Source organism: Pristiophorus japonicus, chromosome 4, assembly GCF_044704955.1.
Source record: "Pristiophorus japonicus isolate sPriJap1 chromosome 4, sPriJap1.hap1, whole genome shotgun sequence".
NCBI classification, from domain to species: Eukaryota; Metazoa; Chordata; class Chondrichthyes; family Pristiophoridae; genus Pristiophorus; species Pristiophorus japonicus.
In genome coordinates this window covers 68,470,536-68,482,995 of record NC_091980.1, presented here as the reverse complement: position 1 = coordinate 68,482,995, position 12,460 = coordinate 68,470,536, and the positions used below count along the sequence as shown (strand labels likewise).

General features: G+C 46.1%; 1 protein-coding gene across 1 annotated transcript in view; it reads left to right on the top strand.

Moving 5' to 3' along the window:
* LOC139262451 (collagen alpha-1(XXIII) chain-like) overlaps positions 1 to 12,460 on the top strand; it is a 354,416-nt gene that overhangs the window by 74,633 nt on the left and 267,323 nt on the right. The window lies entirely within an intron of this gene.

Sequence of the window (12,460 nt, the reverse complement as noted above, 5' to 3'; positions counted from 1 at the left end):
TGCAGGAGAGTTCTCTGCATCCTAGAACCGCTATTTCTTACTTAAAGGTAGTCAGTAAATATGAATTATTTCAGTTCATAAAATATCTTTCATCAGCATTTCAAAGGCCAAAGGAATTTTAAATTAGTATTTGCAGGGATTGCAGTCATTGAGGAGCTATTTTTAAATGTGATGCAAGATTTAATTGTCATTTTCAAAAGCAGATACATTTTTAAAAAACTGATATTTTATTTTAATTTTAGGATAATTGATGAGCAGTGCAACTCAAATAAGCTAAGCTAGGCTTACATGGTAAAATCTTGTTTAAATAAATCATTTTTTTTCTCTAAACTGGTACACTATTCCCTCATTGTGGCAGTTGGAGTTGTACCATAACTTCTAATGTACAGTAACATATATTTCTTAATAGCTCCTGTTTTAATACCGTGTTGTCCAATACATTAGCATCTGGCCACATATTGAAAAATATAGATGTAACTAATTGCATTTCTGATTCATAAATAACAAATGATCATGTGATCTCAATACTCATATTTGCACCTTCTCATATAGGTACACAACAGACTAAACAGATGGCTCCAAAAAGCAGCCATTTGGAGAAAGCTGAGAGCAATTGAATGTACGATTCTTATTATTAAAATTGTTTTCCACAAAGTATGATTTTTACTGTTAAAAGAAGCCCTAAAGTCAGTAGACATTTCTGCACCCTCTTTCCTGCAGGAAAATAATTGCCCTAACTATTAAGACACCTTCAACAAAGGAGATTTTTAATGTATTGTGAGTACAATAATTGTAAATAAATGATATTTCCCTATTGGGTAACTGAACAGGATTGTAGCTGATGCATTAACTCACTATTTGATGCACAAAAAATGTGTTTCCATTAAAACCCATTACATTGCAGCGTATCTTTGTACCATCTATCTATAAAAATGTTGCATCTGGTGCGTAGGGAAAAATGTGTATTCAGGGCAGCAAACTTTTCTGATATAGCTAAAGGGCATAGATCATTCTGATTGGCTCAAATATCTCATTCACTAAAAGAAAATGACCTTGAAATTCCAGGCCATTTACATGTGCAGTGTAAAATTGGGATGTCTTTTTATCTTGAGCAGCAAATTGAAGCGGAAGCCATTTCCGCTGGCTTTCTCGAGCAGGAAACTATAGACCAGTTAGCCTAACATCTGTCGTTGGGAAAATGCTGAAGTTCATGATTAAGGAAGCAGTAGTGGGACATTTGGAAAAGCATAATTCAATTAAGCAGAGTCAGCATGGTTTTATGAAAGGGAAATCATGTTTGACAAATTTGCTGGAGTTCTTTGAGGATGTAACAAGCAGGGTGGATAAGGGGGAACTAGTGGATGTGGTGTATTTGGATTTCTAGAAGGCATTCGATAAGGTGCCTCATAAAAGGTTACTGCACAAGATAAAAGTTCATGGGGTTGAGGCTAATATATTAGCATGAATAAAGGATTGGCTAATTAACAGAAAATAGAGAGTTGGGATAAATGGGTCATTTTCCGGTTGTCACAGGGATCAGTGCTGGGGCCTCAACTATTTACAATGTATATTAATGACTTGGATGAAGGGACCGACTGTAATGTTGCCAAGTTTGCTGATGATACAAAGATGGGTGGGAAAGCAACTTGTGAGGACACTAAACTTCTGTAAAGGGATATAGACAGGCTAAGTGAGTGGGCAAAATTTGGCAGATGGTGTATAATGTGGGAAAGTGTGAGGTTATCCACTTTGGCAGAAAAAATAGAAAAGTAAATTATAATTTAAATGGAGAAAAATTGCAAAGTGCTGCAGTACAGAGGGACTTGGGGGTCGTTGTGCATGAAACACAAAAAGTTATTATGCAGTTACAGCAAGTAATCAGGAAGGCAAATGGAATGTTGGCCTTTATTGCAAGGGGGATAGAGTATAAAAGCAGAGAAGTCCTGCTACAACTTTACAGGGTATTGGTGAGGCCACACCTAGAGTACTGCTTGCAGTTTTGGTCTCCGTATTTAAGGAAGGATATACTTGCATTGGAGCCTGTTAAGAGAAGGTTCACTAGGTTGATTCCGGAGATGAGGGGGTTGTCATATGAAGATGGGTTGAGTAGGTTGGGCCTATATTCATTGGAGTTCAGAAGAATGAGAGGTGATCTTATTGAAACATATAAGATAATGAAGGGGCTCAACAAGGTAGATGCAGAGAGGATATTTCCACTCATAGGGGAAACTAAAACTAGGGGACATAGTCTCAGAATAAGGGGCTACCCATTTAAAGCTGAGATAAGGAGGAATTTCTTGAGGAGGATTGTAAATCTATGGAATTCTCTGCCCTAGAGAGCTGTGGAGGCTGGGTCATTGAATATATTTAAGGCGGAGATAGACAGATTTTTGAGTGAGAAGGGAATAAAGGGTTATGGGGAGCGGGCAGGGAAGTGGAGCTGAGTCCATGATCAGATCAGCCATGATCTTATTAAATGGGTGAAGAATTGGTGCCAGCCTGCACTCCCTGGGAGCACAGTGAGTGCAGAATTAACCCTGTGGACATCTGCAGAAGAACAAGAGCCCTGATTAAATAATTCAGCCTTCTATTCTGAGCAACACTATATCAGTGGTTGTATTACTTTACTCCAAGACCAATTCCCAAAACTTGAAGTCAGTACAATCAATCAAAATTAAATTATAGCTGGCCTAAAAATTCCACACAAATGTAATCATTCAACAACATGGGAAAACCAAATTTCCTAGACATTTAAGCTATTCCAATTCACCTTCATAAATATTTTTATTTATGGTAGTTTTCTTTTGCAAATTTGAAAACTGCACTGTGGCAGACTCCTTGAGTGAAGCCTCTCTTTTAACGGCACATTCAAAGAGGCCATCATGAATGATATAAATGTGGAAAAGTCTGCAAATTTCAAATCTGTGATAACCAATCAAAGGTCAAACCACTGTGGGATCTTTGGGAGATTGGAGTAGCTACAATGGCCCTGAATTCGTGGTTGGTATGGCGATGTACTCTGAGTACGACGTCATACCGCCTTTGAAATTGACTGCACGTTTCCCGAACTTGTGAACTTTCAAGTTCCAAATAGAAAGATCATCTGCTACGACTTTCAAATCCTCATTGCTGGTAAAAAGATGGGCTAATTGCCCACCAACTGTGCAAAAATTACGCTGAAAAATTTTACAGCTGGTGCACAGCGAAAGGGAAAGGGGGTGAGAAAATTGCAATTTCAGGGCCATAATAATTAAAAACAAATTCGCAAAAGAACCTACCAGGCAACTGTAAAGGCCCAGTTTGAGGGATGAGATCATTTTAATTTTTTTTAATTCTTGCAGAGTCAGTCTTCTCATTTTAAAATTGAATATCAACCATAAAACTGTATTGCCAGTTTTTAAAAACTCTATCGATCTACTTTCATTGACAAAAGCATTTGGTCATCACAATTCTGAAGTGGCAGGGTTTTGCATCCTAAGAGTGAAGGCCAGCCGGTTTTTATAGTGAGGCTGCCAGGTTGCTGTGCTTAACTCCACTGTAGACTGGATTCCAGTTGACTTGTATCTTCCTTTAAAACGGGGCTTTCTATGTTTCCTGATTGGCTGGTGCCCCTGGGATCCATGGGCCACTACGCTGCGCATACCTCTGCAGCATTTCACACCAGGTAAGTGCGGATTCTGTTTGGAGGCCACTGGCGTACTCCTGAGCTATGCCTCCGACTGCAATTCCAGGGCCATTATCTTCCATTTGGTGGCATGACAACAAGCTCTTCCACGGACCACAGATGTTCATTCTGCAAAAGTGGGTGGAAATTACATTTTTATTTTAAAATTTGAACTTTTGATGTCTGGGTTATATTTTAGAAATGTTTCAGTTGTCCCGTGAGCTTCAGACTTCAATGGAAATAAATATCAGGAGAGATGTAAAACAGGATGTCGATTCGCTATCGCCCATTTTACAATATCCCACAGTCAAAATCCAAACTTGTCTGGTCCAAACCTGGGTGGATAATAACCTTATGTTTACTCTGCAAATTCCTGAATCTATAATAATAGTCAGTTTTTGTCTGTCCTGAGTTTTGTCTATCCTGGGGTGGGGGCGGGGCAGAGGCTGGGAGCATGTGGTCCTGACTGAGTGATAGTTGCACTGACCAATGGCCGATCAGGGCCCGCCTGGCCTCTCAACCAATCAGGGTGGGGAGCAATAGGTCTGCTCCAATGAGGAGTGGCAATGGATGTGGGCACAGGGGGCGGGGCCAATCCTGACATTGCTGCGAAGCTGAAAGGAAGGTGGGAGGGTGAGGGAGAGGGAGGATATCAGCATTGATTCTATAGCTGAAGATGATGATAACAGTCTAAACAAATACTGTTGCAATAAAGATACTAATTTGACCACAAATGTTTTGCGGGTATCTGTTAGTATATTTATATTTTTTACCGTGTTTTTTCGCCTTACAACCTTTTGGAGGTTTACTGCTTTTCCCTTCTGCCATGCTTCCTGTTTAGTCTACAGGATGCAATGGTCTAGGTTACAGATGTCTTCTTAGTACCTGCCAACAAAGCTTCATAAGCTGCCAGGAAGAGTTCTCCAGGATTGCTCCTGATAGTTTGGCCTCGCTCCCTCTCTGACTAGAGTTTGAATGCTCCACAACCTTGCTGATCTGAACTGCGAACTTGCAAAACTGATTCTAAGTACATGAGGTTAGATGTCCATCATAGCTGAAATTTACTTGTAGCCTTCTAGTATTGAAGATCATTGCTCTACTAGTAGTAAAGGGTGCTACTCTAGCATGCAGTACATCTGAGTACCTTTGAGGTTAAGATTCTCCTCACTCCAGCTATGCTTTTCCTCCTTTTAAAAAGAACAGCCAGTCTGACGACTAGATCCACTGATGCTGTAATAAAACTGTCAGTGTATACTTTGCACGTAAGCCTCTTGGTGCAATGTAAATCAACTTTGACAGAATTCCTGTCATCATTGATAAAATTTAGCATTGCAGATTTATTGGATCAATTGCTCAGCTCTAACCTGTTTCATTTACGCCTCGAGCTGTCTTTCTCATGTGTAACTATTTTGTTGTGTCTGTCTGAGAAATCCTTGAGCATAAACCGCTGTAGCCAATTTGAAAAAGTAACACAACTCACAGCCGTTTACAATGATTTTTCTGTTACATATTATGATACATGTGGTGCACATATATTAGAGGCTGCCTCCTTGTTTTCTTTGTTAACACTGTTAATGACATTATTCACAAGAAAGGTCCTATCCTAATGAGTTGTTTAGGGATATCTATTCAGTTTTGTGCAGTTATTTGTTGATGCCAGTTACCAATTAATTTTGCGTTACTTAGCTTTGTTTTAATTCATATTCTTAAAAACGTGAGATAATTAGGTCAACCGATTTAGGTATCGAACAACTGAATGGCCTGTAGTATTATCAGCATTTGCGCTTGGACATCCATAATCTAGGCGCAAAACAATTCCGAAGCTTAAAAGATCGCGGAATTTGGGGCGTAATTAGTTACCCACGTAACTACAACACGCCAAAGTCTTCTCGATCTTTTACGTCCGTCCATCAAACTGGCCACGTTCCAACTCTCAAATGTGAGTAAACTCCAATTGCTCTTGAATGGAGGTGTCCCTCAACATTGTGAACACATTGTCAGACGCAGCAGGAAACAGTCATTTTTCTGATCTTTTAATTGCAACTTTTTGAGCGTTTTTAAAAAAATGGACCCTCACTGAAACCTGCTCTGTATTTTCTGTAACTTATAGTGCATTTTTATGGCATAAGTTAAGTCACATTTAAAATTGAAAAGCTTCCCCAAATGCAGGTTCTTAAACATGATGGCGTAGAGTTTTTGCTTTGGTCACAGTCGCTGACCCAGGTGCAAATTGCGCTGGAAGAGTGAAGGTTTTTATTCCCTCAAGTTTCTGCTCAAACTCATTTGCATATAGCCAAACGCAAAATCTGCTATGAACCAGCGCAATTGGGAAGTGTTTTAGAACGTAATTTTAATAAGTGATAACTTGGTGCTGTTTGATTAATACAGATGAAACTGTGTTTATCACAAAATAAGTATTTTAATCAGAGTAAACCACTTGTGAGTAACCCAATATTAAATAACTGAAAATGACTTTTTAAAAAAACTATACAGAACCATTTACTAGTTACAATGGAGTACAGGAATCAGTTTCTTAGTAAATTTAAAATAAATTACATTCAAAAGCTTTCCAAACATACCTATTCATGTCCTTACACCTAAAAAAAAAGCAGCTTATTTTTAGAGCCTCCTTGAAGGCCCGCAAACAAGTGCAATTAGCGGAAACTCGCTATTAATTAATTCGATCTGGGTACATGGCCAGTTTAGTGGGCGGGGAAAGCTTCCAGTGCAATGCTTTTTAAAACTAGTGCAAAAGATCGTGGAAACTCCAGTTGCGCTAAACATAATTTGCACTTAAAATTCCATGATCTTCTGTGCTGGTTTGGCCGATTTTGAGCGAATTGTGCAGAGAAAAACAGTGCAACTTAGCAGAAACTCAAGGCTAACTTGCTTAATATGCATGAATGATGGTTAAATGAGTTGAAACTTAAATTTTAAGACACAAAGAAGAAATATACTGGTGTGTTCGGTGTTTTCTTGGCCTCCGATTGTTTATGTTGATTTAGGCCCATTTCTGCCAATTTTATGTTTGGGCATATTCCAATGAGTTTTGTAGAATAGTTGGGTGTAAGTTGGCATCAGCAAAATGAGGGCAATACTGGGCGCATTTTTGGGGTCTAACTTCTAGGTTGCGCACAAGGAAGAAACTCTAGGGCCACGATTTCGCCAATCGTGGCATGTCCGGGACAGCCGGGGTTGGAGGTGGGTTGTGACCCCGCTCCTGACTCCAGCCTGCACTGTGAAATGAATCTTCCCTAGATTGGGCTTTTGTTAAAGCAGCCCTGCGAGGATCCCATCTAATTAAAAGGAAGCGGGTCTGATGATGTCATTTGATGATGCGTCATCAGCCGGTTTCCTTAAAGGGACCATGGCCACATTGATTTTGACAGTTGTGCTGTCAGTGTTCTACAGCATTGAGGTGCTTCAGACACTGACAAACACTGCACAAAGGTGCACGGTTGCACCCAGGCTCTCCCATGACTCCCTCCAGATGCTTATGGAGGGAGTTACAGCATGCAGGGATGTTCTCTTTCCTTCCCATGGGTGGAAGAGATCTCCCCAGGACACCAACAAAGCCTGGTTGCACATTGTACAGGAGGGCACAAGCAGGGATGTCTTCAGGAGGATCAGGCTGCAGTGGTGCAAACCTTTCAATGATCTCAGTAGATCATGAAACTTTACTGCAAAGCCACACTCAACCTCATCCTGCTGTGCCACTCCTCACATCCCCATCACTCTGCCTTCCCTACCATATTCCTATACATCCTTACTCATCCCAACTTACCTTGCACATCCACCCATCCCTCTCTATCGACATTATCACATCCCCATCTCACTAGCCACACCTCACTCTCACCCACATCCTTGTCCAATCATATCAACTAACAACACACAATGGTAGGCACTTGGGTCTTTTAGCCAATGTTCATGTAGACTTTCTGCTAATGTTTTGTCAAACATTGAAATCTTTATTTTGAACACTTTGCGTTCTTGGACAGATTTGTGTGCACCTTTGGAAGTGTCTTAGTGAGTTGTAGTGAATGGTGAGACATGACGGAACCCCCACAATGGTGGTGACTGTGAAAGGGTTGGACATTGCAGGGATACTTTATGGTGCTGGTGTGGGGTGGTGCCAACCTGGCACATATTGTGGCAGCCAGGGTGTACAACATCAAGTGAAATAAATGTGGCCATGGTGAGGCCATCCCTGGCATCCTGGGCAGCAACGTGGTCGGGTGCTGATGCCCTATGTCCTGTGCAACATCAGGTGACTGCGGAAAAGATTGGTGTTGTTGGTGATGCTGGTGTGTTTAGTGATATTGATGTTAGGGCTGATCGTGGTGGGATTCTGAGGGCTCAGATGAGATTTTTTTTCAAAAGCAGTGATGCTGCTAGAATAGATGGCAGATGAGGTTGAGATGACAGAAGCGCTCAGTCAATGGTGAGAGAGGTTGCGCCAAGGAGGTTTCAGTGGATAGAGAGTTCACTGCGAACACTTCCAACCTGCATACAGCTCAAAAGTACCTTCCAAATCCTGAAGGCTTCTGATATTGGAAAGTGAACAGCTGTGAAATGGTAGCTTTTATCACTTCTGCAGCTGTCAATGAGTCAAAGCAATAGAGAGTTATTGAGAACTTGACACACTTACCTGACCTGTTCCCCGAGGGACGTGAACCTCGTAAAAAACTTGGAAAAATGATAAGTACCTGGTAAAATTATTTTTAAATACCTTTAAAGTACCTCTTAATGATGGTAATTGGCTAGCCCGCTGCTTGGTGTCGGGTTTGTGAACCACAACCAGACCCGGCACTTTGGAAACTTACAAGGAGGAGGGTTCAGAGCAGGGTCCCGCCCCACTGTCAATCACGGCCATTTTGACAGCAGGCCCACCTCCAAACCTGCACTCGCAGTGCTGGTAAGATTGCGGCCGCTGTCTATACTTTGAAAGATATCCCAACTTCGTATTAGCTTTTCTCTGTTTATCACTAAAAGCTGCAAAGCATGTGCAAGTAAAAAAAATAATTATCTTTATCTTTTTATATTGTTCATGTCAACATTCCAGCAATAATAACCAAGTGCAATCATTTGGTTATAGTGATTACTGTTTCTAAGTGATACTTTATGGCTGTGACTGAAGAACTTTAAACTAATTGGTCTACTGGCTTGTAGTAGAATGATTGTTAAAACCTGCAACATAATGATTAGTGAGTTGATAGACCAGATTTTTTTTTAATTTAATTTAAGGAGCACATAGGAGGAGTACATGGGAACAAGAATAGGTTAATCAGCCCTCCTGTCTCGCCATTCTACTGGATCATGGCTAATCTGAGCGACTACGCGCGGGTCCTGGGGGAAAGTCTGGCGACCGGGGAGATGCCCCTCTCTTGGCGCAGGGCAGTCATCGTCCTGCTGCCTAAGAAGGGCGATCTCCGCCTCCTTAAGAACTGGCGCCCGGTCTCCCTCCTCAGCACGGACTACAAAATCTTCGCCAGGGCGATGTCTGCTCGCCTTGGTGCCGTGCTGGACCACATGATCCACCCCGACCAGTCCTACACGGTCCCGGGCCGGACAATCCACGATAACATCCATCTGGTCCGGGACCTCATCCATTGTTCCCAGGAGGCTGGTCTGTCGGTCGCCTTCCTATCCCTCGACCAAGAGAAGGCGTTCGACAGGGTGGATCACGACTATCTGCTCGGAACTCTGCGCGCTTTCGGGTTCGGGACGCATTTCGTCGCCCGGATCCGACTTTTGTACGCCGCCGCGGAGTGTCTGATTAAGGTTAACGGGTCCTTGACGGCGCCCCTTTGCTTTAGGAGAGGGGTGCGCCAGGGATGCCCCATGTCCGGCCAGTTATACGCCGTTTGCGTGGAGCCTTTCCTGCGCCTCTTGCGGACGAGGTTGACGGGACTGGCTCTGCAAGGGCCGGGCGTGGAGGTCGTCCTCTCGGCTTACGCCGATGACGTGCTCCTCGCGGTAGAGGATCCCGCTGACCTGCGGAGGATGCGTGAGTGCCAGGAGATTTACTCGGCCGCGTCCTCCGCCAGGATCAACTGGGAGAAATGTTCCGGACTCCTGGTGGGTCAGTGGCGGGTGGACTCCCTGCCGGAGGAGCTCAGGCCTTTTGCCTGGAGCACGACCCATCTCCTCTATCTGGGAGTCTACCTTAGCCCCGACGAGGGAGCCTGGCCGGCGAACTGGCAGGAGCTGGAGGCCAAGGTCGCCGCTCGCCTAGGGCGCTGGACAGGACAGCTCCGAGTGCTGTCCTACAGGGGTCGAGCGCTAGTCATAAACCAGCTGGTGGCCGCAATGCTGTGGTACCGGCTGGTCACTTTGACCCCTCCCCCTGCGTTTGTCGCCAAGATACAGAAGAAGCTGGTGGACTTCTTCTGGAACAACAGGAAGCACTGGGTCTCTGCTGCGGTCTTGAGTCTCCCGCTTGAGGAGGGCGGTCAGTCGTTGGTGTGCGTCAGCGCCCAGCTCGCGACTTTCCGTCTTCAGACCCTGCAGAGATACCTTTACGTCGAGCCCCCTCCTAGGTGGTGTGCTCTGGCGAGGTATTTCTTCCGCCAGCAGCGCGACCTCAATTATGACACGCAGCTCCTGTTTGTGAACTTGGGGGGTGCCAGGACCGCCCTCCGGGAGCTGCCTGTCTTTTACAGGGAACTCATCAGGGTCTGGAACAAAGTCTCCACCAAGCGCAGCTCTCCGCCGGCTGGAGTGGCGGCCGTCCTGCAGGAACCGCTGCTCGGGAATCCGTACCTCCACGGCCGAGGTTTTATGTGGCGGTCGGAAGAGAGGGCTGTGGCTGGTGAGGTGACCAGGGTCAGGGACCTGCTCGATGGCGGAGGAGCGGGCTGGATGGCGCCAGACACGCTGGCGCGGCGCCTAAATTCTGCCAACGTCCGCCACGCGGCCGATGCCATCGAGTCGCTAAAAACAGCTCTGGGCCCTGACTCCGTTAGGTGCATCGAGGAGGCTCAAGCACGTGGGGAGATCCCGTCCGAACTGACCCCCGTCCGGACGGAATTCCTCATCGGCGCCAAACCCCGGAACCTCCCTCGGGGGCCGGCGCCTCACAACTTGAGCCGCCTCGGGGAAATCCCCTCCGTGCCTTTCAGTTCCGCGCGGAGGGGTTTCCTGTACGGGCTGCTCCTGCACACCCTCAACTTTGCCATCCTCGCCGGCCGTCCGGACACGCCATGGCGTACCATCTTGCTGTCCGGAGGAGGCGGGGGTCCCCGATGGAGGGCACTCTACGCAGGGGTCCTCCCACTTTTCATCGGGGACTTGGCCTGGAGGGTGGTGCATGGAGCAGTGCCGTGCAACAAATTTTTAAGCCGGTTCACGGACTCCCAGGCCGCCTGCAATTTCTGCGGTCTGGAGGAGTCCGTGTTCCATGTTTTTATTGAGTGCACAAGGTTGCAGCCCCTGTTCCATTATTTGAAGGGGCTGCTCCTGAAATTCTGGCTGCACTTCAGTCCCACTCTCCTGATCTTTGGGCACCCTGTGCGGAGGGGAGCGGATAGGTCCGAGGGCCTCCTCGTAGGACTGCTCCTGGGCACGGCCAAGGGTGCCATCAGCCGGTCCAGGCAGCGGGCGGTCGAGGGGGTCGTTCAACCTGACTGCCTGCCTCTCTTCCGCTCTTACATCCGGTCCAGGGTGTCCTTGGAAATGGATCACGCGGTGTCCACCGGTATGCTCGCGGCCTTCCGCGAGAGGTGGGCACCGGAGGGACTGGAGTGCATCATCACGCCCGGCAACCAAATTTTAATTTGATTACGTTTTAAAGTTTAATTTGTTTTAATTGCTGGTGCTTTTAGTGTCCCCCTCCCCTTTTATAGGGGGCACTGGGAAAAATTTGATTTTAGCGCCCCAAAAAAAAAACCAAAAAAAAAAGGAAAAAAAAAAGGGGCCTTGAAAATGTCAGCTGTGTCACCCAGGCGGGTGGCATGGTTTTAATGTTTATGTTTATTTTCAGGTAAACTCAAAAGAGTTTCATGGCTAATCTGTATCTCAACTCCACTTACCCACTTTTTCACCATATTCCTTGGTACCCTTAATTAACACAAATCTATCGATCGCAGTCCTGAAAATTTAATTTGATTCAACATCCACAGTCTTTTGGGGAAGAGTGTTCCAGATTTCCACTACCCTTTGTGTGAAAAAATACTTCCGGATTTCACTCCGAACTAGCTCTGATAAGATTATATTCCCTTATTCTGGATTCCCTATCAGAGGAAATAGTGTCTATGGGCCCAAGTTTCGAGCCGCGCCTAGAACAGCGCAGTCCCGACCTGGACGCCCGTTTTTCGCGCCACAAAGTGCGCCTAAAAAAACCCTCCAGATTCTCCAACTTCCTGCAGGTCCTCTGGCCCTCGGCGCAGCGCAGCAGGAGCTGTAGGGGGCGGAGCCAGGTCCCTGCGCTGAAAACAGTGCCAGGACCTCTGCACATGCGCACTACAGTGGGCGCGCAAGTGCAGTAGCTCCAGGCGCCCGAAACTGTGTGGGAGGGGCCCGAAGCACGCAGCCCCTAGCCCTGGCCCAATGGCCTCACTAGGCCTGCGTGAATAAGGCTCCTCCCACGGCCAGCTCTTGCTTCCTCCTGACCCAACTCGACTCCCGCTTCCCGCCTCCGGACCGGACCCGACAACCGCTTCCCCCCCCCCCCCCCCCCCGCACCCGGACCGGACCCAACACCCGCTCCCCCCACCCGCCCCCGGACCGGACCCGACAACCGCTTCCCCCCCCCCCCCCCCCCCCGCACCCGGACCGGACCCAACACCCGCTCCCCCC